General features: G+C 38.2%; 1 protein-coding gene across 4 annotated transcripts in view; it reads left to right on the top strand.

Moving 5' to 3' along the window:
- The window catches only part of ENTPD1 (ectonucleoside triphosphate diphosphohydrolase 1), a 1,310,478-nt gene that overhangs the window by 415,002 nt on the left and 871,401 nt on the right, over positions 1–24,075 (top strand). The window contains exon 1 of one of the 4 annotated variants that reach the window (XM_044056933.1): positions 3,865–4,175. The exons of the other annotated variants lie outside the window; for them this stretch is intronic. The gene's annotated coding sequence lies outside the window, so the exon portion shown is untranslated. Of the gene's footprint in view, positions 1–3,864; positions 4,176–24,075 lie in introns of those variants that run through there. 4 annotated transcript variants of the gene reach the window in all.

The raw sequence follows: 24,075 nt of genomic DNA on the forward strand, positions 1-24,075 counted from the left end.
AAAAGAATGCTAGTTAGTTGTTTGTCTGCTATGAAGGTAAAAAAGTATCCAGTAGCTGGAGATGATGCAGTGATCACAAACTGATGCGCTCAGTTCTGTTTGTGTGAGAAGAAAAACAGAAAAAGTTTAGACAGACTAGGACTAAAAATGATCACTTTTACAGTTTTCAGGTCAGCATAGCAGGTACACCACTGTGATGACTGAAGCCATCCCAAGACGTGCCGATGTTAAATGGCTCTCAGTGGCAGAGCTGGCGATTATCTTGCCTCTCTGGTTTTATCAGGAGTTCTGGTCAGTCATGAACTCACTTCAGTAAACTGCAATCTTAACAGAAATGTGCATGTTTCACTTCTTGCTCTGTCGTCAGCTCAGAAAATGTAACAGCTGTACCTACAACAGAGTTACGCCCACCCTACATTGTGGTGTTTCAGTTTTACGTTTGTTATTCCAGCGACATTTTTTCAAATTCCGCATTCTTTTTTCATGTCTTCGCTCATCACTGGAAGCAATAATTCTGACTGGTCCCCATTATTTTATCGAAGAGTTAAATCATCAAATGACATTTCATACGGCTTTTTATTGAAGATGCCGGTCAACAAATCACTCTGACTGAGATCGCAGTACTGTGAGGATCACTGTAGCTCAGTCTCTGAGTTGGTATAAATAATTAGCAGGGTGTTTGGGGGGGTTCAGTGAACAGCATTTCCGATGAAATGCCATTCGATGATATGATATGGGCCCATTCTGACTTCTAGTCACCAGTGGCAACATGAAATATTCCAAGACATTATTCACCTGCCAATAATTAGTCAAGTCGTAAAGAAAAATTAATATCACCACAGTAGCAAGAGCGAGTCAACTGAGTGATAAAAAAGTAGCTATAAATCATCCCAACACCACAGCTGTAAAAAAAAAAAAATGGTGTCCCCAATTGTGGGGCACCCTAGGTAGACTTTACCTGCCTCTTTTTATAGGCTAACCCTGCCCCCTGCTGCATCAACCAATGAAGACGACTTTATTCCTGATATTGTTACATATCTTTTTTTTCCCCAGCATGCCTTCATAAAATGATGCATTTGGGTTCAGAATTTCAAACATCATAAAAAACATTGCAGTTGCCATATCTGGTAAAGGCCTGTAGGTGTTTATTTTGGCAGCTCTAACTGGCTAGACAGCAGAATTGCCCCTCAATACTGTAATATGCTGCATTAGACAGATCTAGGTAGCTAAACTGTGATACTCTTATGTGGTGGTCGTCTTGCACATTTCATGTCTCTGGCATAATAAGTGTAATAAATGTTGTGTCTTTGTAAACAGTACACTTCGGCTGTACACCATCATTATTATTATTATTATTTTGTTTATGCTTTGTTGACCTCTGGCCATGCTTGTTGCCCTTTCTTGGCCTTGATGGCACGCCAGCAGCCCTTGTTGCTGTGAATTGTCTTTGATATAACCTATCACTAGGTTGGCTGGTTCTCTTACTTTATAGAGAGCTGGCCTTACACTGCTTGGAAATTTGATGCTGTGGCAGTGAAAGAAAGACTGATGGAAATATCTGTCAGAGAAGCAGCTTGTGTGTTTTTGTTGTAAACTTAACTTTTCTGCTACATGTGTGGGTGTAACAGAGATGAGCGTATTGGCACATTCCCGCATACAGAGTGAGTGTCATGCTGCTGTGTCAGTAGTCATTTCTAACAGCCATTACAAACACACCATTCCTTATTCCTCCATCTACGCAATGAAAGAGAGCAGGAGGCCTTGCATTACTACCTGCATATCTGACCAGCTTGTCCCATGGCCATAAGTTAAGCCAGTATTTCATTGCGTTGATCAGGGCACTATCTCAGCTCCTGTCCCAATGGGACAACCAACATGTGGCAGATTTTTTAGCCCAGCTGTAACTCATTTGTGCCCTCAACTTCAACTTCTGGAAGCTCTGGCAAAGCAGTATTTTAGTATGACCTACATACCCTCAGTATTATGAAGATGTTTTAATTCAATTTTGTGAGTTTTATTATCTTGTGTGCATCTATGTCTCACTATTCTATATTTGCAGTCATTTATAGAGAACATTTTTTACCATATGATGATTTTAATTTTCCAGTCAGGGCATATTTACCTGTGTCTTTGGTGGGCATGTTTCACTATTTTTTTTATATCCAGTTAATATATTCCTTCTGAATTTAGTCCATTTTGGTATGTTCATTCATGCTTCAATCTCATTTACTGAAGTGTAGCACGCCAACTTGACAATGGGTCATATTGCATTGGCTCAAAACACATGCAAGCAAAACAAATATTTGCTCTTGCAAATCTGCTTATTAAGTGCTCCGGACATATAGAGGAAGAAATAAGCATTACACTTCCTGATTAGTGATTGCTGTTATACTGAGGTGTGCATAACTGGAGAGAGAATAATAAAGTATTGGAATAGGGAGGACCTTATTTTGTTTTGCTGCATTTGTGCAAATTGGCATGAGGGAATACAAGTGTTCCAGTTTTATGTTTGTTCTAGCTCATGCAATACAAATGTTTCAGGCCAGATTGCTTCAGTGATATAAACTCAGTTGACAGAAGGTGACAAAGGGTAGTAGTACATATGTTATATTACTTGCTCTATGGATTTGTGCAGACTGTACACCTAGATATTTTAGCCTGAAGAAAATTGGAAAACTAGTGCTGATGATGGTACTATGAGTGAAATACATCCCATATATTGCATAGAAAAAATCATTTTACTGTACAGCCTGATTTTGTATACAGTCCTTATATGGCATTTGACTTGGGGAAAAACATTGTGTACACCTCTATAGAATACATGTATCTTGCTGTAGTGTTTGCATATGTGCACATATATTTTTAAGATGTTTAGAGTTTAGTGTATGTCCCTATTGAAATGTTGGCAGTTAAAATGCCGACTGCCAGCAAGCCAGGAAGGAAGGCCAAAAATCCAGAAAAAGAATGAATCTTGAAGGCTGTTTCTTTTCTTTTAACCCCCTCCACCCAAACTTTTATTTACCAACTCCAAGATCACAATACCTTGTAAAAAAAGTGAATATTTTATTGGCACAAAGCATTTGATATGTATAAGTCCATTTTTCATCCATTCAGTCTCCATGTTCTGGGTCCAGACATTTCAAATGGTTACCGTTTAAGAACATTTCACTTTGTTTTTTTCTAAGTATATGTCATGTTGTAAAGTATTTCTTGATGGCTTACCATTCATAGTGTCATGTCTCAGAGAGCAAAGGCAAAGTGGTTACTGAACTACTTATTGTATGGCATAAGCCTGCCAGTTAACAAGATAACAGAGGCTGAATCTAAATAATCAACATGGTAAAAGAAGTGACGACTGTTTGGAAGTAAAAGTCAGACAACAGCATGCCTAAAGTGTTTAATTTTAAATGTTTTTGCTAATGTCAGAGTACAGACTAGATACCAAAACTGTAATTTTCAGATGACAACAGTTTAAAATTCTGGAGAGAGAATACTGCAGTCCGTCTAAAGGCCATGGCTGTGATGACTGTTCTTTCTTTCAGTAACTCCAAAGAATGTACTGAATAACTGTGAAGAGATTTATGAAAAGTTCACATAGTCCTCAAGAAAAGGGAGCACTGCCGTGTTTCATACACACAGTGCAGTGATATGTAGTGCTACTTATTCTTTTGTGTGATGACAGGTTTTTACATTTATTCAAATTACTGCATGTTCAACCTTGGCCTTCTTGCAACATAAAACCTTTCTAACCCATCCCAGAAGGATATGTTTATACTTGCAGTTTGTTCATTCCGTCCCATAATACAGGGTAGAAGGTGTGTTGCTTTGTTGAGCTTTAATTGAAATTTACCCATCACTTATCTGCAAAGGCTTCCTTTCCATAAGGAACCCTGTTGTCCTTCACTGTCTTGTTTGGACAACATCAGGACATTTTGGCACTTTTGACTTGATATAGGAGTTTGAGAAGTAACAGTACCTGTGGAATATTCCAGAACTGCATGATTCTACCTCTTATAGCCCTAATAAAGTTTCAGCATCCTAATCTCCACTTTCTTTGCATGGGATGGTAGTTGAGGAGAACATGTCAGCCTAGGTGACTGTCCGGGTTATATTACCTTTCCCACATGTGTTGTCATTTGGTTTCACACAGTGACGTGACTTACTCCATTTGTCAGGTAAGGGTTTGTTTTGTACAAAGTTATCTCTCACCTTGACACTGTGGTAACATGGATGGTGCTGTGGTTTTAGTGTTGCACAGCTCTGTGTGCATATGTTATGCCCAAAAGATTACACTCTCCCTTAAAGCATTCCTGATGCAGGATAAAAGAGTTGATAATATATAGGCTGATATCATTAATTCAATGGTTTCGTGTATTTCATATACATTTATGTGCTCATAAAATGTAAGAGATGAAAACCCCTGGAAATAATACAAAAGCTGCTTATTTTTCTACACCCTTATTGCAGCAAAGAAAATGTATTATTTGTTCCCCTTATGATAAATCAAGTAGTCGTTAAATCTAAGATTCTTGTAAAGGAAGCTCTTTTTTGTTTACATTGTCAGGTTCAGATCAGACAGCGCCACGGTGCATGTTTTGCTCAAGTATACAGAGAATTTTTTAAAGGTGAATGATGTAGCCTGAATAGTACATCACCTTTTGCCTAAACTGCTAATAAAGTACGGGACAGCAAAACTTGTAAATGTGTCTCCCACTGTAACGAGTTAAACATGCCCTTACTTAAGATGTGAGGCTGAGACATCTTCAGTAGTAACAGAAGTCATTCGTTTTGCATAACTTTGGCACTGAATTAACTGCGTGTTTCCTGTACTGCACTGTACATAGACCTGGTGAAATGTCACCAAAAGCTGGGTGAATCATCAGACAAGGCAATGAAGGATAAAGATACAAATGACCAACAGTATTTTATGCAGCATTCTGTGTCTAAAAATAAATAATGTGCTGGTCTGCCTTAACTGGCAGTAGTTGTAATTATAAAAATAACTGATGATAAGCAGATAAGGTTACACCTCTTTCAATGGGTATTGGTTTGATGAAAAACCCTTATTCTTTTGTAGAAGGTGACAAGCATCTTGAGCAGAATGCTAACAGTATTTGATATCAGATGTTGATTAATATTACTAAGACATGCATGATGATTGAGTGGCCTTAACAAAGAACAACTTTACCTCAACAAAGGTCGCTTCCTCAAACTGTGAAACAGCTCTCCATCATTTGCTATGTATTAACAGTGTACATGCCACAGAAATTTGTGTTATATAGTCATCATTTTTGTGTAATTTTCTATTCCTCCTATTTGACTGAAGGCGTCAGCTATGTTTTTTACTTTCCCATCATCCACCCATGTCTTTTCCATGCATATGGGTGCGCGCACACACACACACAAATATGTATAATTATCTTCATACTTTTTTGAACACAAAAAGCTGACATTCCTTATTTAATTTTAAAAAAGTAGTGATAAGCCCTAAAATGCAGAAGAGAAACTAGACTAATGTCTTAGCTGCATGACTTAGTGTTTACCGAGGTGGATGTAAGACATTCCATGGCATTTATAGAAGTAAAAGCAAGTATATTTGTGATCAGCCCATTGCCATAGCTAAAGTGAATTTATATACATATTTAATGACCTGAGATAGAATAGTGACCAGCCTGTGGTGTGTGTGTCACTGAATGTCTACCGCTCTGGGGAAACGGTTGGGAATACAGAGTCACTGAATGTCTACCGCTCTGGGGAAATGATTGGGAATACAGAGTCACTGAATGTCTACCGCTCTGGGGAAACGGTTGGGAATACAGAGTCACTGAATGTCTACCGCTCTGGGGAAATGGTTGGGAATACAGAAAAGTCCTTGAGGTCTGGAGTGGATGATGCGGAGTCAACATGCCCTCATTCTCCTTTTTTGTCCCCCAAGGATGGATAATTGCTCCACCAACTGTGATCCCACAATGGCTGCCCTAGTTTGAGGGGTAAGATAGATGGTCTATAGACTGACACACTCAGTAACAAAAAAAAAGAAAAAACATAGCGAGAGATCCCGTGTCATGACCATGGTTACCTCAGTCATTAAGAATCCCACTTCATTTCTCCCCTGCAAATGGTGCATAGACCTTCTGAGACTAACTTGGTGAGCAAACCTAATCTTTAAGGAAATATCAGGAGCGGCAGAAACATTTTGCACTGATTTGTCGCTCAGTCCTTGCTTTGTACAGCTGTATTAAGACAGCACAGATCAAGCAGCAGGTGAAAATTAGTTAACATTCAACTCCCTAAAATAAAAATACCTCCTTCTCACTCCCTATTTTTAAAAAAACAAGACCAAGCTTATTAGATACTACCCACTCACATCAAAGACTAAAAGCTTCCCCACTACAATACTAATAGCAGACATACACCCAAATCCAGGTCCAAACTCTAACCTTACCTCTAACCCAAATGCTCCTCTTATCCCAGCCCACCAAACTGCTCCTCAAAAACAAATCTCCTTCTCTTCTATTAATACCCGGAGCATTCTCAACAAAGTTAGTCAGTTTCATGCATGGATAGCAAATCATAACCCTGATGTCATTGCAGGAACTGAAACCAGGCTTAAACCCCACAACCTAGATAATGATATCTTCCCCCTGGTTATAACATAATTCACCTTGACCGTAAAAACAAAAAGGGTAGGGGAGTTGCCATAGTCTACTCCAGCAATCCTACTATTTCTCACGTTACACATTCCATCCCATCTTTCTCCCCAGCAGAAACACTGGTAGTTAACCTTAAACTAAACATCTACACTACAATGACTATAGTAGCCACCTACATTCCACCAGGAGAAAATATTCCACTACTGGAAAACATTCTCTCCTATCTCTCCCTGAGCATCCCAAATGAAACAGTCCTCCTTAGTGACATAAATATCAATTGGCTAACCCTAAATAACCCAGGATCCCCACATAATATAAATGTATATGGATTTACTCAGCTAATTTCTAAGCCAACACATTTTAACAACACCCACACTACAAATACCCTCATTGATTGGATACTTGTCTCAGTTCCATCCAAATATCACAATCCTGAAAGTCTTCCTGATTCCCTGAGTACATTTGTTATGTCTTACAGCTCCATGATCACATCATTGTATATAGATTCCATGTTACATTCAGAATTTTTACCATTCAATTTTTCTTTTTGTTTTTTTTTCAGCAAAGAATGCCTTATTGCTTTCTTCAGCTTTTGAGATCTAGCTGAGTTTGTCATTAAATGTGAAGTCTTCTGTTTGCAATAACAGTTTAAGGCTAAAATTCTCATATCAGTCATATACTCTATCATTGCTTCAGTTTAAGTTGTTCACTTAAAGTTTAACTCTCTCTTGTATCTCACAAGGTTTGAGCATAATGATTTTGTAATAAACTTACCAACAGCAAGTGTGCCTTTTCCCTGAGTGTCTTGGGCATAAAGATTTTTTTTTCTTTAAACTGCAGTCATTAATACTACAGAGCTAATGAAGTGTGTGGTCAATTTTCTTTGATGATCTGTACTAGAGCAGTAAAACAGAAGTTTTCATTATTTCCCATATTCCTCTGTGCACTGTTCCATTCCATCATGTTATTCCTCCCGGGATTGAGGTTTCACATTAGATGTAATCATTTCTTCCCAGCACTAGCATTTCACATCACATGCAGTCAAAGTACCAAAAGTTGGTAATTTTATATTTCTATGTATTACATCCTGTTTGGGTTGATGCAAATGGTGACATTTAATTCTATAAATCTGAAAAATCTTGTTACCAAAATCAAAGATATATATTGAAGCTAGAGAGTTCAAATGCATTAAATGGTTTGACTGTTTTAATAAGCAATCCAAACTTCCGGAATAAAGCAACAATAACAAAGAGCAGTGTACATTTTGTAGTATACGAAAAATTTCAGGGTGCAGATATGCAGGAGTAGCAGAGGAGATATAACAAACTTGTGATGGAAATCTATTTATTAATTATTGTACTTCATAAAGCAGCATGTGCCAAGTAGTCCTTGCCATTTAATATCCAAGGCATTGTGCTGAGGGTGAAGGTCTTGGGCTTCCAACTATGTCTTCTTTGCCATACCATTCTGGTCCAGTATCATTTTTGTTGCTATCTTTAGAAATACTTTAAGTTGTATTTGATCCCATTCTTTAACTTCCTAGTTAATGGCAGCATACCACTCAACAGTCCTGGATTATTCAAAATATTCAGATTTTTGCCTCATAGTTTTGCAATGGTCTTTATAAAATGTGTGTTTTTCTGGCTAATCCTTGAGGACTGATGTGACTAAATAATGGCAGACATTTGAGTTTTGACATATTCAAAAAATGCATCGAAAATACATGCTGATGCAAAAACCTGTTATCCTATCAACTTAAGCTTTTAAGAGAAGTTATTTTTCTTTGCCCAGAATTATTGCACTAAGAGGTTGAAAAGTGTATGTGACAGTGAAGCACACTGTACAATGTGCCTCACTATAGTTGTTTGCTTTCTTTAAGATTAATTAGGACACAAATGATGACCACACATCCAGTTGCTCCTCTGTAGTACCTTCATTTTGTTTTGTTGTTGCAGTACCCAAAGCATTTCCAAATGCTGGGAAGTTAGCTTCTTGCCCATTTGTATGCCATTTACAATCTACACTTCTGTTCCCACAATCATGTTTTACATTCAAAACGACTATAATAATTGACAAATAAATGAAATGCAATTACTTTGAAGCCTAAAGTCAGAAGATGCAGCTGATTTTCTTTAAATATTTTTGAGTTGCCTTCAATGTCATCTTTATCTCATACCCTTGTTCACAGTTTATAAATGGCTAATTTATCCTTATACCCTTGTTCACAGTTCATAAATGGCTAATTTATCCTTATACCCTTGTTCACAGTTTATAAATGGCTAATTTATCCTCATACCCTTGTTCACAGTTTATAAATGGCTAATTTATCCTCATACCCTTGTTCACAGTTTATAAATGGCTAATTTATCCTCATACCCTTGTTCACAGTTTATAAATGGCTAATTTATCCTCATACCCTTGTTCACAGTTTATAAATGGCTAAGTTATCCTCATACCCTTGTTCACAGTTTATCAATGGCTAATTTATCCTCATACCCTTGTTCACAGTTTATAAATGGCTAATTTATCCTCATACCCTTGTTCACAGTTTATAAATGGATAATTTATCCTCATACCATTGTTCACAGTTTATAAATGGATAATTTATCCTTATACCCTTGTTCACAGTTTATAAATGGCCAATTTATCCTTAGATCCACAAGCAATCTGTTTGTGTTCTTCTCAAGCCAGTCCTGCTTTAATGTATAGAAAGGATGCTCCCCACTAAGCACATTTTTGTAACTTTCTAATTGTTATGAGTCACACAAGTCATGCTCATTTGTTTGACACTTTGTGACAGTCTTAACAAACTAATATTGTTACATATGCTTTAGATACTGTACTATTTTTTTAAAACTATTGCTTTGAACCTGCTTTCATCTAAGGCACGAACAATCATTTTTCAGAAATCATTTTGATTGAAGGGAATACAGTTATTTATAGGTACTTCATCTGCTGTTTTTTTCCCCTGTTATTATAACATTTACTATAAATGAACCAGTAGGTAGGTCTTCAAATTCATTTTTTTGATTGGGGTGATTTCACTCATTGAAGTAATGGTCCATTTTAAGAGAGACTCCACAGTATATACCCACAATCATTTCATGAGACTAGGTGGTCTGTAATCATGGAGATAATTTATATGACTAGACAATAGGGATAGGAGATGTGTTTGGGAAGAAATATGAGTATCCAAAAAGCCCCAGATGTACTCGAGGAGAGCATGTAGACTTAGCAAAAATAGCACCCAGAGCCAACACTGATTCCTCATTAGTGAGGAAGCCTTGTGGTCATTCCCTTTGTGACAAGTGTTTGGACAATTGCCTAACAACAGGAGCATTGTAGTCAATGATGGATGGTGCAGTGGTGCAGCGGTAGTGTTGTCACCTCACAGCAAGAGGTTCTCCATTTCAATTCAGGCTGGGGTGCCCTCTGTGTGGAGTCTGCATGTCCTCCCTGTATTTGTGTGAGTTTCCTCCGGGTGCTCCAGTTTCCTCCCACATCACAGACATGCATCTTTAGCATTCCTCTCTGGGCCTCTGCTGAAAAAGGGTTTTGTTCCAAGTTTGACTTTCCCGGTAAACAAACGTTAAATAAAAAAATAAAAATAAAATGATCAGCCTGAGTGCAGAGTTCAGTGGAACGATCCCATTCCGGGATATGGACTCCATACCTGTAGATATAAGCTGTGTATTGAAAATAGACTTCCTTAAAATATTGGATATGTGGTCACTGAAAAGCAGTTTGTTGAGAAAAGAGCTTCCTAGGTCCTTGACTGTAGGATCGTTTATCAGGAGTATGTTGTAATAATTACAGGGGGAGTCGTGTGCCGAAGCCTACAATTATATGTTTGACATTTAGTTTAAGTCCATGGTTTTGGCACCAGCTATTTGTTTTTGGAATAGACTGTCTTCTGGGGGATTTTACGATGGCACCAAATTTTCAGTCATCTGCAAAAAGTAGCCAGTCAGTGTCCGAAATACTGAACTCTGGGATATACTATTGGTGAGAGATCTTTTTCAAGAGGTAGAGCTTCCCATCTTTATTTCCAGGGTTCTGTCTGTGATCCAAATTGCTATCCAGTGATTTATGTAGGGACTGACATTTAGCTCAGAGTTTATCTAAGATACCGGAGTGTGGGATGCTATTTCACAATTGCTACACTAAGTTTTTTGAAGAAGTTGACCAGGTTAAGTAAACTGGCTTGAACTGAGCAAATCTGTAGGTTACTTGTATCCTTATTTATGAATTCCATGATGATTATTTCTATTGCCTTACAGATAAGGATGTTCAGGCTTGTGGGTTTAAAATGACTCTTGTGTGTTGAAGCCTCATCCTTCTGCAAAGGAATGACTGTTGCTGTCTTCCATTCATCCAGTGTGAAGCTTGTTAGGAAGCTGATAGAGAAGGGCAAAGGGTCTGACAAGTCGGGTCTATATTAAAACCACGAAAGCTGAAATCTGCGAATGCAATTACATTGACACATAAACGTCGATCTACTAAAACAACGAAATATGAAAACATCGAAAATCAGAATGCCGAATGAATTTCTTAGGCCTGCAGGCTGATCGTGGGGATGAGGAAATATATCCTTTTCCCAACTGTAGTGCGGTCTCTGAGTTGGTATATTTAAGTAGGGTGGGGTGTGGGGGGTGCAGGTGGGCTTGCCACCTTGCAAAAATGTTTGGAAAAGTGTGTTACATTAAGTTTGTTTAGTTAGGTTTAACTTACCTGTATGGCGCTGTTACTTCCGGAAATGCATTCAGCGTTCTGATTTTAGACGTTACCATATTTCGCTGTTTTAGTAGATCGATGATTGTGTGGATGTAATTGCATTCGCAGATTTCAGCTTTTGTAGTTTTAATATAGACCTGACAAGTCATGTTTCAGACTGGCCAGTAGGCAGCCTAGTATGTTGTCCATCACCATAGTACTGTTCTTGGCCTTAAATAGCACTTTGCGGAGTTGTTCTTGGGAGATTTGGGGGCTATAGATGAAGTTATGTGATCAGAAAATATTGGAGGGGTCTGAATTTTAAGGTAAATGTGTCTGCTGGTAGATTGACAATGTCCTCTGTGTCTGAGTATGTTATATTATTTACATTCTTGTGTTTACTGAATAAATCTGTGCAGTTCAGATTGTCTAGACAGTATGAAGCCATATCCTGTGCCTAGTGCTCTATTCTTTGCTGAAATAATTGACTTAATCACTCTAGTTACTTTTCAGGGGCAATCCATTGGGTCGAGTTCTCATCTGGTACAGTTTGTGCATTGGTCATGGTATGATTTTTTAATTATTATTTTATTATTTGAGCTCACTCTCATTATATGCTTCATAACCTGCTGGCTGGTCCATCTTACTTGTTTTGTCCTCTTTGAATGTTTTTAGTTCATTTATTTTCATTATAATAAGGACTTGACTTTGGATCCTGCATTTCTGCTAAACTACTGCAAGATCTAGAACATTCCATTTATTGGTAAATTTATTGAGAGGAGAAGTTAGAAAAAATTCACATCTAACAGATGAATCATTCACAATCCTCTGTAGCACTTTAACAGTAGTAATAAATTCATGAGGCATAAATCTGTGAAACTCCGGCTTTTGGGTTTACTGCAAAGTCATTAATTATTAAACGTCATAAAAAGAGTGAGCCTTCAGACTTTACCTAACCCAACACTACAAGGAGAAGGTCATATCTTTGGAAGCGATGCTTTATTAGAAGTAAAACTTGCCATCAGGATAGATGACAGTAATACGTCATTCAACAAACATCCAAAAATGCAGAAGAAGGAATAAGAATACTGTGTGCTACAACAGGCTGAAAACAAATTGCAGACCACAAAGGGCTAGTCTGTCCCCCCCTTCCTGCAGCATCATTCTGCATTCAGTTACATCTGAAATGGTAACCTGTGCCCAGAGTAAAATCAGAAACACCAGGTGTATGGGAACAAATGAGAAAGCAGAAGGCCTGGTCTGCACTATTATAAATACGCTGTTAGACCTCTTTGTATGTCATGTAGTTAATGCACCAAGATGTGACCATTTGCATGATTTCTATAAGCAGGCCTTATCACTGGATAAACTGAATTGGGCAAATGAGGTGTCTTTGCCTGCTCATTAGAAATGCAAAGGGTTTTGTTGGTGGCATGGACATGTTGCTTTTCCCAAATGGGGTGAAGACAGACTGCAATGTAAGCAATATGAAATCACTCTATGTGCAAAGAAGTGAGCTGTTGATTTGATAAAGCCAAATGAAGAAAAAAAAAGGGTTCGTAAGACCAACTGGAAAAGGAACTGAACAGTTGATTTAAGACCAGATGCAGGAAGAGCAGTGCAACTGATAAATACAGTAGGCATTGTTATGAAAGAAAGTTGATAAAACAAAATGTTTAAAGAAATGAACAGTTGAAAAGACCAAATGTAAAATGAGCTCTGCACTTTTTATGTGCTACAAAGTTCTTGAGGGTTCTGTACTGTACAGACATAACTAGTAATTGAAGTATTATGTGGCACATCTTAAATTCCGTGCCCATGTAAGGTAGCTAAACTCATGTATCCCCTCCGTCTTGTCATTGCAAAGTTCCTTAGAGTTCTGTATTGTATAACCGTAGCTGTTAATTGTAATATATTCTTGCACATGTTTAAATTCTGCACCCATTTTAAGGTGACAAAAGTCAAACATCTTGTCGATCTTGCCATCACAATATTACACTGCAGTTCCTGATGTACAGATACAACATTCTTTGAAGTGATTGTGTATGTCATATTATAAAAATAAGTTTGCAGAACAGTCTATTATATGGGCCTGCCAAATGCCCACCACCCTGAGTATACAGATTTTATACACTTTATAAAAATGCAAAAAACAGCCAAAAAGACCAGTATGACACCACACACAAGGACTGCTACTGATTTTACTAATACTCGACCATCCAGTAAATACAGTTGCCATACTTTTCCGTGATAACGAAATCCATTCCTGTGACCCCACATATATGATGTGGAAAATGTCTGTGTCTGCTTATATGTATAGCCAGTGCAACCTTTGTACGAGTGGCATGACCATGTTCTAGCACCACGCATATGATAAAGAAGCACTAAACCGCCACTGTTATAGGATCTGCCCAGCAAGGCCAGTCCTACCAAGAAAATTATAAATATGTCCTTCCCAAGCAGCACAAAAAAAATGGTTTACTATCATAAGTGCGAACGGCACTCCTGCGACTGTCAGATATACATGGAAGGTCATAATCGGTAATGTCGAAGGCTAAATAATCAATCTAGGAATGGTTTTAACATGGGTCGAGGTAGGGGACATGTTTGTAGTTTGGAATAATACTGAACACCTACCTCGACCCATGTTAAACCATTCCTAGATTGATTATTTTGCCTTCGACATTACCGATTACGACCTTCCATGTTCGAATATGTGACAGTCGCAGGAGTGCCGTTCGCACTTATGATAGTAAACCAAAAAAACAGTATTGAACACTCTTTGTACCTAGTCTGAAGCAAAAGTCCTTTCCCCTGCTAGTTTCATGGAGAGAAAAAATGTTCATTGCCAGTCTGTACATGTACCCATGACGATTCACGTAGTAATAGCCTGAACATAATCCTGCACTAGGCATATGATAGTACAACTTAGAATCCCTGTATCATATGTACAGACTTCTGCCAGGTAATGAGCCAAGGCAAATAGAAATAGCATCTGTGCCAGTAAAAATAGAACCTGAAGCCAAAAGTCCATTTCAACAGCCAGATTACATAGTATGCAAAATGAGCTGTGCTAATTTATGCATATGCCCATTGCAAGTCATATGGAAGTGACCTGAATGTGTTACTCCATTTTGCATATGTGAGTGTAAGTCAAGTACCTGTGTACTTTGTATGAACTGCCACCAAGCATCCTGGCTGAGACACATTTATGTACTGTGGAAAACCTTTCTGTGCCATGAAATGCATGTGCCAGTCACAATTGACAAGGGATGCCCTGAATGTGTTTTTTTGCTGTGCATATTACATTCAAATTTGTGTCTGTATATGTATGAAGTGTCTAACGAACCAAAATAAGGCAAATGCGGTATGTAGCAACAGAACAAGACAATCTGCAACCCCCCAAAAAAAAAAACTGTGGCCTGTTTACACACTGTGGAAAATGTTCTGCACAATCCTGTGCATATGCTCATCACACCTCATGTTGGAGTGGTCTGTCTGTGTTCCTATAGTATGCATGCAGCAGTAAAAGTCTGGCATCTGTGTCATATCTACAAACGAATACAAAAGGACAAACTCCATATGGATCATCAGAGCAGTGCAACCTGCAGCCTTAAGTCCATTTCTGTGGCCTTTTTGCATAATGTGAAAAAATTCTTTGCCAGCCCATGCTTATGTCAATAGCAATTCGTATAGAAGTGGACTGCATGTGATCCCACAATATGCTTACAAAAATGAACAACATTTGAGCCGCCTCTATTTTACTTATGAACTGCTCTCCCCAAACAAATAAATAAAAAATGCTAGTACAAATGCTGCACATAACATGAAGGACCCAACAACCTGCAGCAAAAATCCATTCATGAGGCATGTATGCTACAGCAAAATTCCCAGATTTGTCTGTAACCTCTGTTATCGGGCCCATCACTGAGCTGTTCTCAAAAAAAAACTTCATTGGCCAGGACTGCCTCATCACATCAACTGCTCAAAACCTGCTGTTGTCAGCAAACTTGTACATCCAGCTAACAGTTGTCCCAGCCTAAAAAGTATCCTCCAAACCTACGCTCAGCAAACACAACCTTGCTATCCATTCACAAAACTAATAACTCAGCAGGGGAAAGCCCTTTATTCCATTCAAGTCCTCTTGCTGTGGAACACACTACCACTAAAATTCAGTAACAACCTGTCCACTGTCCAAGATCATCTAAATGACCATCTCAAGAGCTCCTGTCTATGGTCTTCTTCCTTACCATGCTAACTCTAGCAAAAACAACCTTTGCCCTTACCAGCACTTTGCCACATTTCTTTCAGCCTCATCTCCACACCAAATATCTGGGCCTTGATAACTAACATTGAAGATTTAATTGTAAATGTTTACCGTTTAATTCTTTTATAACAACTGGTATACATTCTACTCACGGTAACACTTCTTGACGTTAATGCCCACACCTAACATTGTTTTGCCTATAACTTCCTACTAAGGGGGACATCACCCTAATGCAACTTAAATATCTCGTCAAACTCTCACTTCAGTGTCTACATGTTTAGTCATGCATATCCTTGTTTACAGCTGTTCCCCTGCAAATGCTTGTACATAATGTATTATGTTTTTACATGATGCACAGCAGTGTTAATGTTATGGACCAGAGTGATTGTACCATTGTGAATGCATTATTTTATTTGATATGCTTTTCAATATGCTACTGTTTCCAATTCTGCATGGTCAAAGATGACACAAGTGTTTAATTTACATTACATTTTGCATTATATTTGTACCAGTGGAGCTTTTCTTCCCAGGTCTCTGCTGAAAAGGGATTTACTTGTTTATATATACTTGTTTACCCTGATAAAGTGTAGCGATCAATCTTGACCAATTTCGGATTCAGCCCAGGTGAAATACAAAACTTTTTACAAACAAAAAATTATAGAAATGTAAACAATAACAGAGTAGCTCAGACTAATATAATTACATAGAAAAAAAAACTGTATAAATTCTAGTGAACAAACACAGTGCAATTTACAGTTAAGCAGAGTGTAATGTACAGTATATTCACTAGTTTCTAAAGTAGATCAATCTTCATTGAATCTTGACAGAGGAGAAGAGATTCTGCAAAGAGAGAGGTTAGGTGATATTTCCTCTGTTAAAGCAATAGCATTTGGCTTGAATTACGAAATGCTTTTTGAGTTACATTCTGAATTTCTAATAAGTGTTGGTCTCCTCATTGTTGGTGGGGAGAGCTTGAAAAAAGTAGGTGCCCGAGAAGAGAAAGTATGTGCAGTGCTGTGGAGTTTGGCTGTAGGGGTGGTGAGAGCTGGTGCGGCTTGTAAGCACGGTCTCAGGTTGTATGAAAAGGTTATTGTGAAGTCTAGCTGCAATGGGAGTATGTGTATAGTTGGAGTAGTTTATAAATTTGGCATCCTTAAAGTAAGTTAATGGTTCTTCCTTAGAAACTGCCACCTTAATACCCACTTCATTGAATCTATTCAAAAACTTACCCAACCTTCCCAAAGCCATAACCACCCTCACACCACTCACTACACATGCAACACCACCCCTTTCTCTCTTAACTCCATCTCCACAGCCTACCTCAAGTCACTTCTACTAAAACCGAACCCTTGTTGTCTCTCTACCGATTACCTCCCTCCCCTCTTTCTTAAACTCTGTGCTCATTCCATACCCTATCCTGTCTCTATCCTAATAAATGGCTCTATCCAAGAATCTACTGTCCCCGACATCATCTGGAAATCTTATCTTTCTACACCATTCCACTTCACAAAGGAGGTAACTCCACTGAGCCCTCTAACTACAGACCCATTGCCATCCTATCTCCTCTATCCAGAATCCTCAAAAAATTTATTCACAATCATTTTTTTAACTCACCTTATTAATGAAAACCTTCTTACACCCACTCAACATGGCTTTCAGCCACACCACAGCACCACCACTGCCCTCCTGTCCTTCACTCACACTGTTGCTGAAGCCAGGGACAAAAAACTCCTTGTGCCTTGCCTCTTTCTCGACCTCTCTAAAGCTTTCGATACTGTATCCCATTCCAAGCTACTTACTAGGCTTAGTGACCTTAATCTCTCCCCCTCTACTATTCACTGGTTCTCAAGCTATCAGATAGGCTGCACTCTGTCACATGACCATCTGCTTGCTCCCCTTTCCTACCTATCCAAACTGGTGTCCCTCAAGGCTCCCGCTTGGCCCCCTCCTATTCAGCATCTTCACCAACCATCTTTACTCCTCCTGCAACACCTTCTTCCTCATACAGTATGGCCATGATTCTACTCATCTCTTGTGTTGACAACATCTCTCAACTTCTTTCTATCACCCAAAACTCCTTCTCATATGTGGAAAAATGGCTCACAGCATCAACTTATACTCAACCCCAAAAACACTAAGCGCCTACTATTTATCCCCAAAACTGTCTGCCACCTTAAATCCACCTTTACTATTTCTTCACTAAATAGATTTCATCTCTCAGGTCTCCACTGAAAACAAGCCATTGGCTCAGATGGATTAACCTGGTTAACAAATGTCAAATAAATAAATAAACTGTATTTTCTGTTGCAGCTTGATCGGTGTCAACTTGAAACACACCACACATTCCTGTTTATCTATTCACTTATTTGCATTGTGTATTTGTTACAGTGAATCTGTATTTCTTTGTCTCCTTCCTCCTTTTAGAAGAGAAACTAGAACTGCTTCAAGCCTCCAACCACATTTTATGTACAGCAGTTCTTACTACTGTCTCAGAAATGAACCTGAGAACATGAAAACTGTGTAAAGACTAGCTATCTTAAATGGACCTTGTTGAAAGCAAGAGCTCAGTAACTTCCCTCTCCAAAGAGAGAATCAGATGGCTAAGCAGAGCATGTTGAATGGCAAGAGGTTTTTGCTCCAAAAAGGTGCACTTTTTACTTTTTTTTTCTTTTTAAGAATGATATACTCCTTCAGTACTTTTATCCACTCTAATCTTTTACTGTTACGTTTAATATTCTGATTATGATCTCCGCTGTCAGAGCATAGCTCTAAAAATCAGTGTGCTTGTCTGTTCTTGCAAACTCTGGGAAACAGTTGATGAAGGTAATACTATCGTGAAAAACGTTTGTCTGATGCTGCAATCAGAATAACAACCATCTGCACATAAACTCTTTATTTTAACTTTTTACAGTGAAGCTAAGATGGTGTGTTTTATAGGTGAAAAAGAGATTGTCTGCTGCAGTCACAAATGCAGACAGTTTACAACTGTAACTGTTTTGTCTATTTTTAATACAGTTTGTACTGTGGGATCTGGGATATAATGCCCAATATTTTGTAATGACCCTGCTTATTCTTTTTATCATCAGACACTAATACTTCAACTCCATTTTGGTCATATTCAGTCTCTGTGATATTAACATAGTGTATTGTGGTATGTATCCTCTTGGAATGTCTGAATTATCACTGTGGTCATTCAGTCACTGTCCTCCTATGATTTCCTTCCTGTCTTTGGAAATACAGAACGTAGGTGGGGGTAGGGATTAACTCTTTTTGAATCCTCTCCTGTACTTTGAGGTTATTTGTAGCCTATTTTGAAGCCACTGCTTTTCATTGTGTATGAGATACCACTGACAGTAGCAACTTTGTTTAGCGCTTTCGTCTGTTCCATACTGACTTCATCAGAACAACAAGTGTCAAAATTACCACCCCTTTTATAACACACCCCAGAATCACATGACATGTTTTATTAATGGCATTGAATGCTGAAAACACAGAAAAGAACTTTGTTCTTGGGTTTTTAACCATGAAAAGTGTTTTGTACATATACATCGCCCATCCCTACCAATTTAATACTTTGTTGTTTATACAAATAAAAACCTTTTAAAACTTTCGTTCAAAAATGTAAATTTGTTTTTAAATTCATTAAAATGCAAACTCTGCTTTCAACTTTAAGACACAGCTAATGGACACCATTTCATTTAAACCTGGGGGGGTGTAGACATTATACATTAGTTGCCATTTTATTTCTTTATACTCAAGATGTAGGTCCGATGACTTCTTGGACAACATTATAGGGGAAGTGGCAAAGATGAGGGTGAATGGACATTTTGTCCCATTGCTAGGTGTTTCCCTTGACCAGTTGAGGGTGAATGGTCCTGATACTGTTATAGAGAGTAGTGAATATCACAAAGCCCTTATCTTGCCTTACAACAATCACTTTCAGGGAATCAAACACATTATACAACATAATTGGAATGCGTTTAAAATAGACAATTAGTTTTTGCAAAAAGTAGGACAAAAAACAGTTGTAGTATATATATATATATATATATATATATATATATATATATATATATCTTCTTCTTCTTTTGGCTTTTTCCCAGTTAGGGGTCGCCACAGAGGATCACCTGTCCGCTCATGATTGGCAGTGGAGTTTTACGGTGTCGAGTTCCCAGCCCGGTGCCCAACCTTCCACAGAAGGCACACACACACACACACACACACACACACACACACACACACACACACACACTCACACCTAGGGCCAATTTAGAGTGTCCAATCCACCTACAGCATGTCTTTGGGATGTGGGAGGAAACCGAAGCATCCGGAGGAAACCCACGCGACCACAGGGAGGACATGCAGACTCCGCACAGAAGGCACCCCAGCTGAGAATCGAACCGGAGAACCTCTTGCTGTGAGGCGGCAACACTAACTGCTGCACCACCATGGCCGTATATATATGTGGTCAGTGTAGGCAATGTCAATACATTCTACAAGGGACTATGGTGACAGTTTCAAAAGGAAAAAATATTACTCTCAGGCACAATTTCAATTATCAGAGTATGGGGGTGGTATATCTTGCTAAGCGTCAGGAATGCCAGGGTTTTTATATAGGTAAGACCAAATCAAAATTTAGGAAAAGGATTTATCAACATCAATACAATATACTCAAGCTGGATGAAAAAATTGCCCTGGCAAAATGCATCAGTTTTTAAATATATAGCAATTGATAGGGTTGACCTAGGATCAAGGGGTGGGCCATTGGACCTACATCTTGAGTATAAAGAACTGAAATGGCAATTCATGTGTAATGCTTATATCCCCCCCGGTTTAAATTAAGCTGTGTCCATTAGCTGTGTCTTAAAGTTGAAAGCAGACTTTGCATATTAATGAGTTTAAAAACAAATTTACAGTTTTTAATGAAAGTTTTAAAAGGTTTTTATTTGTATAAACAACAATATATTAAATTGGTAGGGATGGTGGTGTATATGTACAAAACACTTTTTATGGTTAAAAACCTGAGAACATAATGCAAAGTTCTTTTCTGTGGTTTAGGCATTCAGTGTCATTAAACATGTCATGTGATTATGGGGTGTGTTATAAAAGGGGTGGTAACTTGTTGTTCTGATGACGTCAGTATGGAACTGACAAAAACGCTAAACAAAAGTTAATTTTGTTTTTATTGTGTATGAGGTTATTTGTGGCCTGTTTTGAGGCCACTGCTTTGTATCGTATGCTGCCTGGCTGAATTTAAAGAACAGACCTGAGCTACCATTGTTACATGAATTATGCTGAGTTTCATCGTCGTCTTTCGGAAGCAGATAGTATCCTTGCTTTACTTGAATATATTTTGGATTCTATCAAAATTAGAGTGCCGAATAGATGCTTAAACGTTAGCCAGCCTAAAGATGAGGCATGTCCATTGATGCATCGCTGAGACCCTTGGGTAGTTCTAACCTTGTCTCTATTAATATTAATGGTAAGATTGTCTGGAGTTTGTGTGTGTTGTGATCTATGAGTGATCTTTGATCAGCTGTCATTTGGTTATAAATTGGTCGACATATACTGAACTCCTGGTTTCTTATGATGGATGTCCACAAACACAAATCAAACACCTTGTGCCATAAGAGGAATTACTTATGGTAATTTGTGCATTGATTTCCTTTAAATGCCCTTTGTGTGAGGCTGTCTAGTACTAACCTTTAGAACATTTATCAGGTGCAAAGTTTTATAACCAGGCTATTAGTGAGAGTACGTGACACAGTGGCTGTATATGTCTATCTAGCTATCTATCCTGTCATGACCAGATTAATCCTAGTAGGCCACTGGACCCTTTTCGGGAGAGATCTATGGTGGTATTTATAGTACCAGGGGAAATTTGGTCAGATTATTGGAGAACTTTCCCTACTCCTTTTAGTAGGTATACTACAAGATCTTTTACATCTAACTAAGCTTCCACAAACTCAAGAGGATGGGACCTCATTTTAACATCTCATCTGAAGAATAAACTGCCTTTTCTATGGACCTTGCACTGCTTTACAATTGTTTCTGTTCAAAAATGTTTGTCAGTATTTATCTTACCATGTTTAGTTTGGATTTCTCATACCATAAGAAGTTGCTTGTCACCTTGCAGCCAGTTCAGTTGCTATACTTGGCTCTCTTGAGACTGTTAATCTTTCATAGGATGCAGCTAGGAAGTCTGCCTGCTCTCTCTCTCTCTCTCGCTCTCTCTCTCTCTCTCTCTCTCTCTCTGTCTCTCTCTCTCTGTCTCTCTCTCTCTCTCTCTGTAGTTACTGCTTCTCCTAATCTGAGCATCTAGTTTCAAAATCTCCTATTTCTCAGGGCTTAGCAGAACTACCATGAATGACTTTGCTATACCTTTTTTGATTTGTTTTTTTTTGTATTTTATGTATGTTTTTACTTTATTTGTGTTTTAATATATTGTATAAAAAGCATGTTAATAAATTTGGATTGAGTGAAGAAATTCATTAACATTCTTCCCAGCCTTATGAGCTGTATTATCTAAAATGTTACGCTTTTGTGACAGAGTTTGCATCCTGTTTAAAGTTGTTTTCCTCTGCCTGAGGAACCTCTTACAGTAGATAGATTAAAAACACTCGCAGAAACAAAAGGAACTATAAATTGCATGCAGTAGTTTTCTTTTCCTATTTCCTGACCAATTTATTCTCCAATCCCATCTTATAGAGAGGTTGCCCATAAACTAGCAAAGGGCAGGTTTACTTGTGAAACTCAGATCTTGGTTGCTATGGCGGTGATGTTTATTTTGGCCTTTTGTATAGACAGTTAAATGTGTGTGCATTGTTTTAGTAGGTCTTCTAAATCTGATTTCTTGTAATAGAGTCTGGTTTGACTAGTTGTCTGAGGCTTTGGCATATTAGCATAATTAGTAGGTTAAGCTATAGCAAAAGAAAAGCTATGTTTCCCTTGAGAAGTTAATAACAATTTAAATGTAGATGATCTCAATTTGCATATCATTAATCCAAAGAAATTCCCATCTTGAAGCTCATTATTGTAATTTAGCTGCAATTAAGTAGTTTATTTTACAACATTCACTTTTTGAAATGGTCACCATGCAAGTTTTTTTCCTGGAATATGCTAGCAATTGTTGCATAGCAGTGAATCTGATAAAATTGTTTCTGCAGAAAAAGACTGTGTTAAACCTCATCTGTATATACATGGGAGACCACACAGATCTTTACATAACGTTCGTGCCAGTGTTTTGTCATATCTGTGTACGTAAAGCGGGTTGTCATTGATGTTATTAAATTCATTCTCCTTCCAAAAATGAATCTTTGAAAGAAACAAATTAGACCAACAAATTATTTTCTGTAATGAATAAAAGATGTGCTGGATTATTTATTTCTTTGTTTAATTAACTGCGTGAGATTGCTGGCCAAAAATGATTGCCATTTACTAAATTTGGCAGAGATAATAGAAATAATGGTCAGCATAATAAATAAGGTCTTTGCCTCACAGACTCGAATTACAGGGTTCAGTTTATATTTCTTCTAGAGTTTCCATCATGATGATGGAAAGTACTTGGTCCGTGTTTATATCACATTATCAAAAGATGAAAATAGCGAACACTATTTCATCGAACCTAAAATATCTAAACCACATAATATCGAACATTCAGAACAGCAAATTTTTTCTTTAGGGAAAAAAATTCGCTATTCCAAAACACATACACACAACACAAACACACCTAAAAACATCAATACACATACATACACTTATAATCCTACAACTAACCCTACACTAAACTATACATACACTACTATCTATCCACTTACCTTATCCCAAACCCTAACGTCTGTCACTATCGCACACTCACCTAACCCGTGCCCTAACCCTAACTCACTTAACCTGCCCCTAACCCTAATTCACCTAACCTGCGCCCTAACCATAACTCACCTAACCTGCTCCCTAATCCTAACAACCACACAATCGCACACTTACCTGTACCAGACCCGTACATTTCCACCACAGCGCTGAAAATAGCGAAGCCACAGAACCGTCCAACCAAATTCCCTAGGAAAGAATTAGGTGTTCTGCAGCTTCGCTATTTTTAGTGTTCGCTCAAAATGGGTCAATATTAGAACATTCGAAGTTTTAAAACTTCTATGTTCTGATATAGACCCCTTGGTTCAAACCTCATCTTCCCGAATGAAGTCAAGAGGTTTGCCAGCAGTGTGAACCCAAAACTGAACATAGTCAAGGACAACAGCACAGGCTCCAGGCAGTGATTGTTGAAGAAAGTGTGTAGGTTAACCATTTTAGGCATCAGTTGTCATTACAAGTATCCTCTAGGTAGGAGAATATGGTTGGCCACTCTGAGGTACAATGATTTGGCTCTTGATCACATTGACTAATGTCACCGTTATTACATGTTCTGGTGCTGAGCGAGTTGTGAACCTG

This window comes from Protopterus annectens, chromosome 14.part0 (genome assembly GCF_019279795.1).
Source record: "Protopterus annectens isolate FY-2018-M chromosome 14.part0, PAN1.0, whole genome shotgun sequence".
In the NCBI taxonomy this organism is placed as follows: Eukaryota; Metazoa; Chordata; order Ceratodontiformes; family Protopteridae; genus Protopterus; species Protopterus annectens.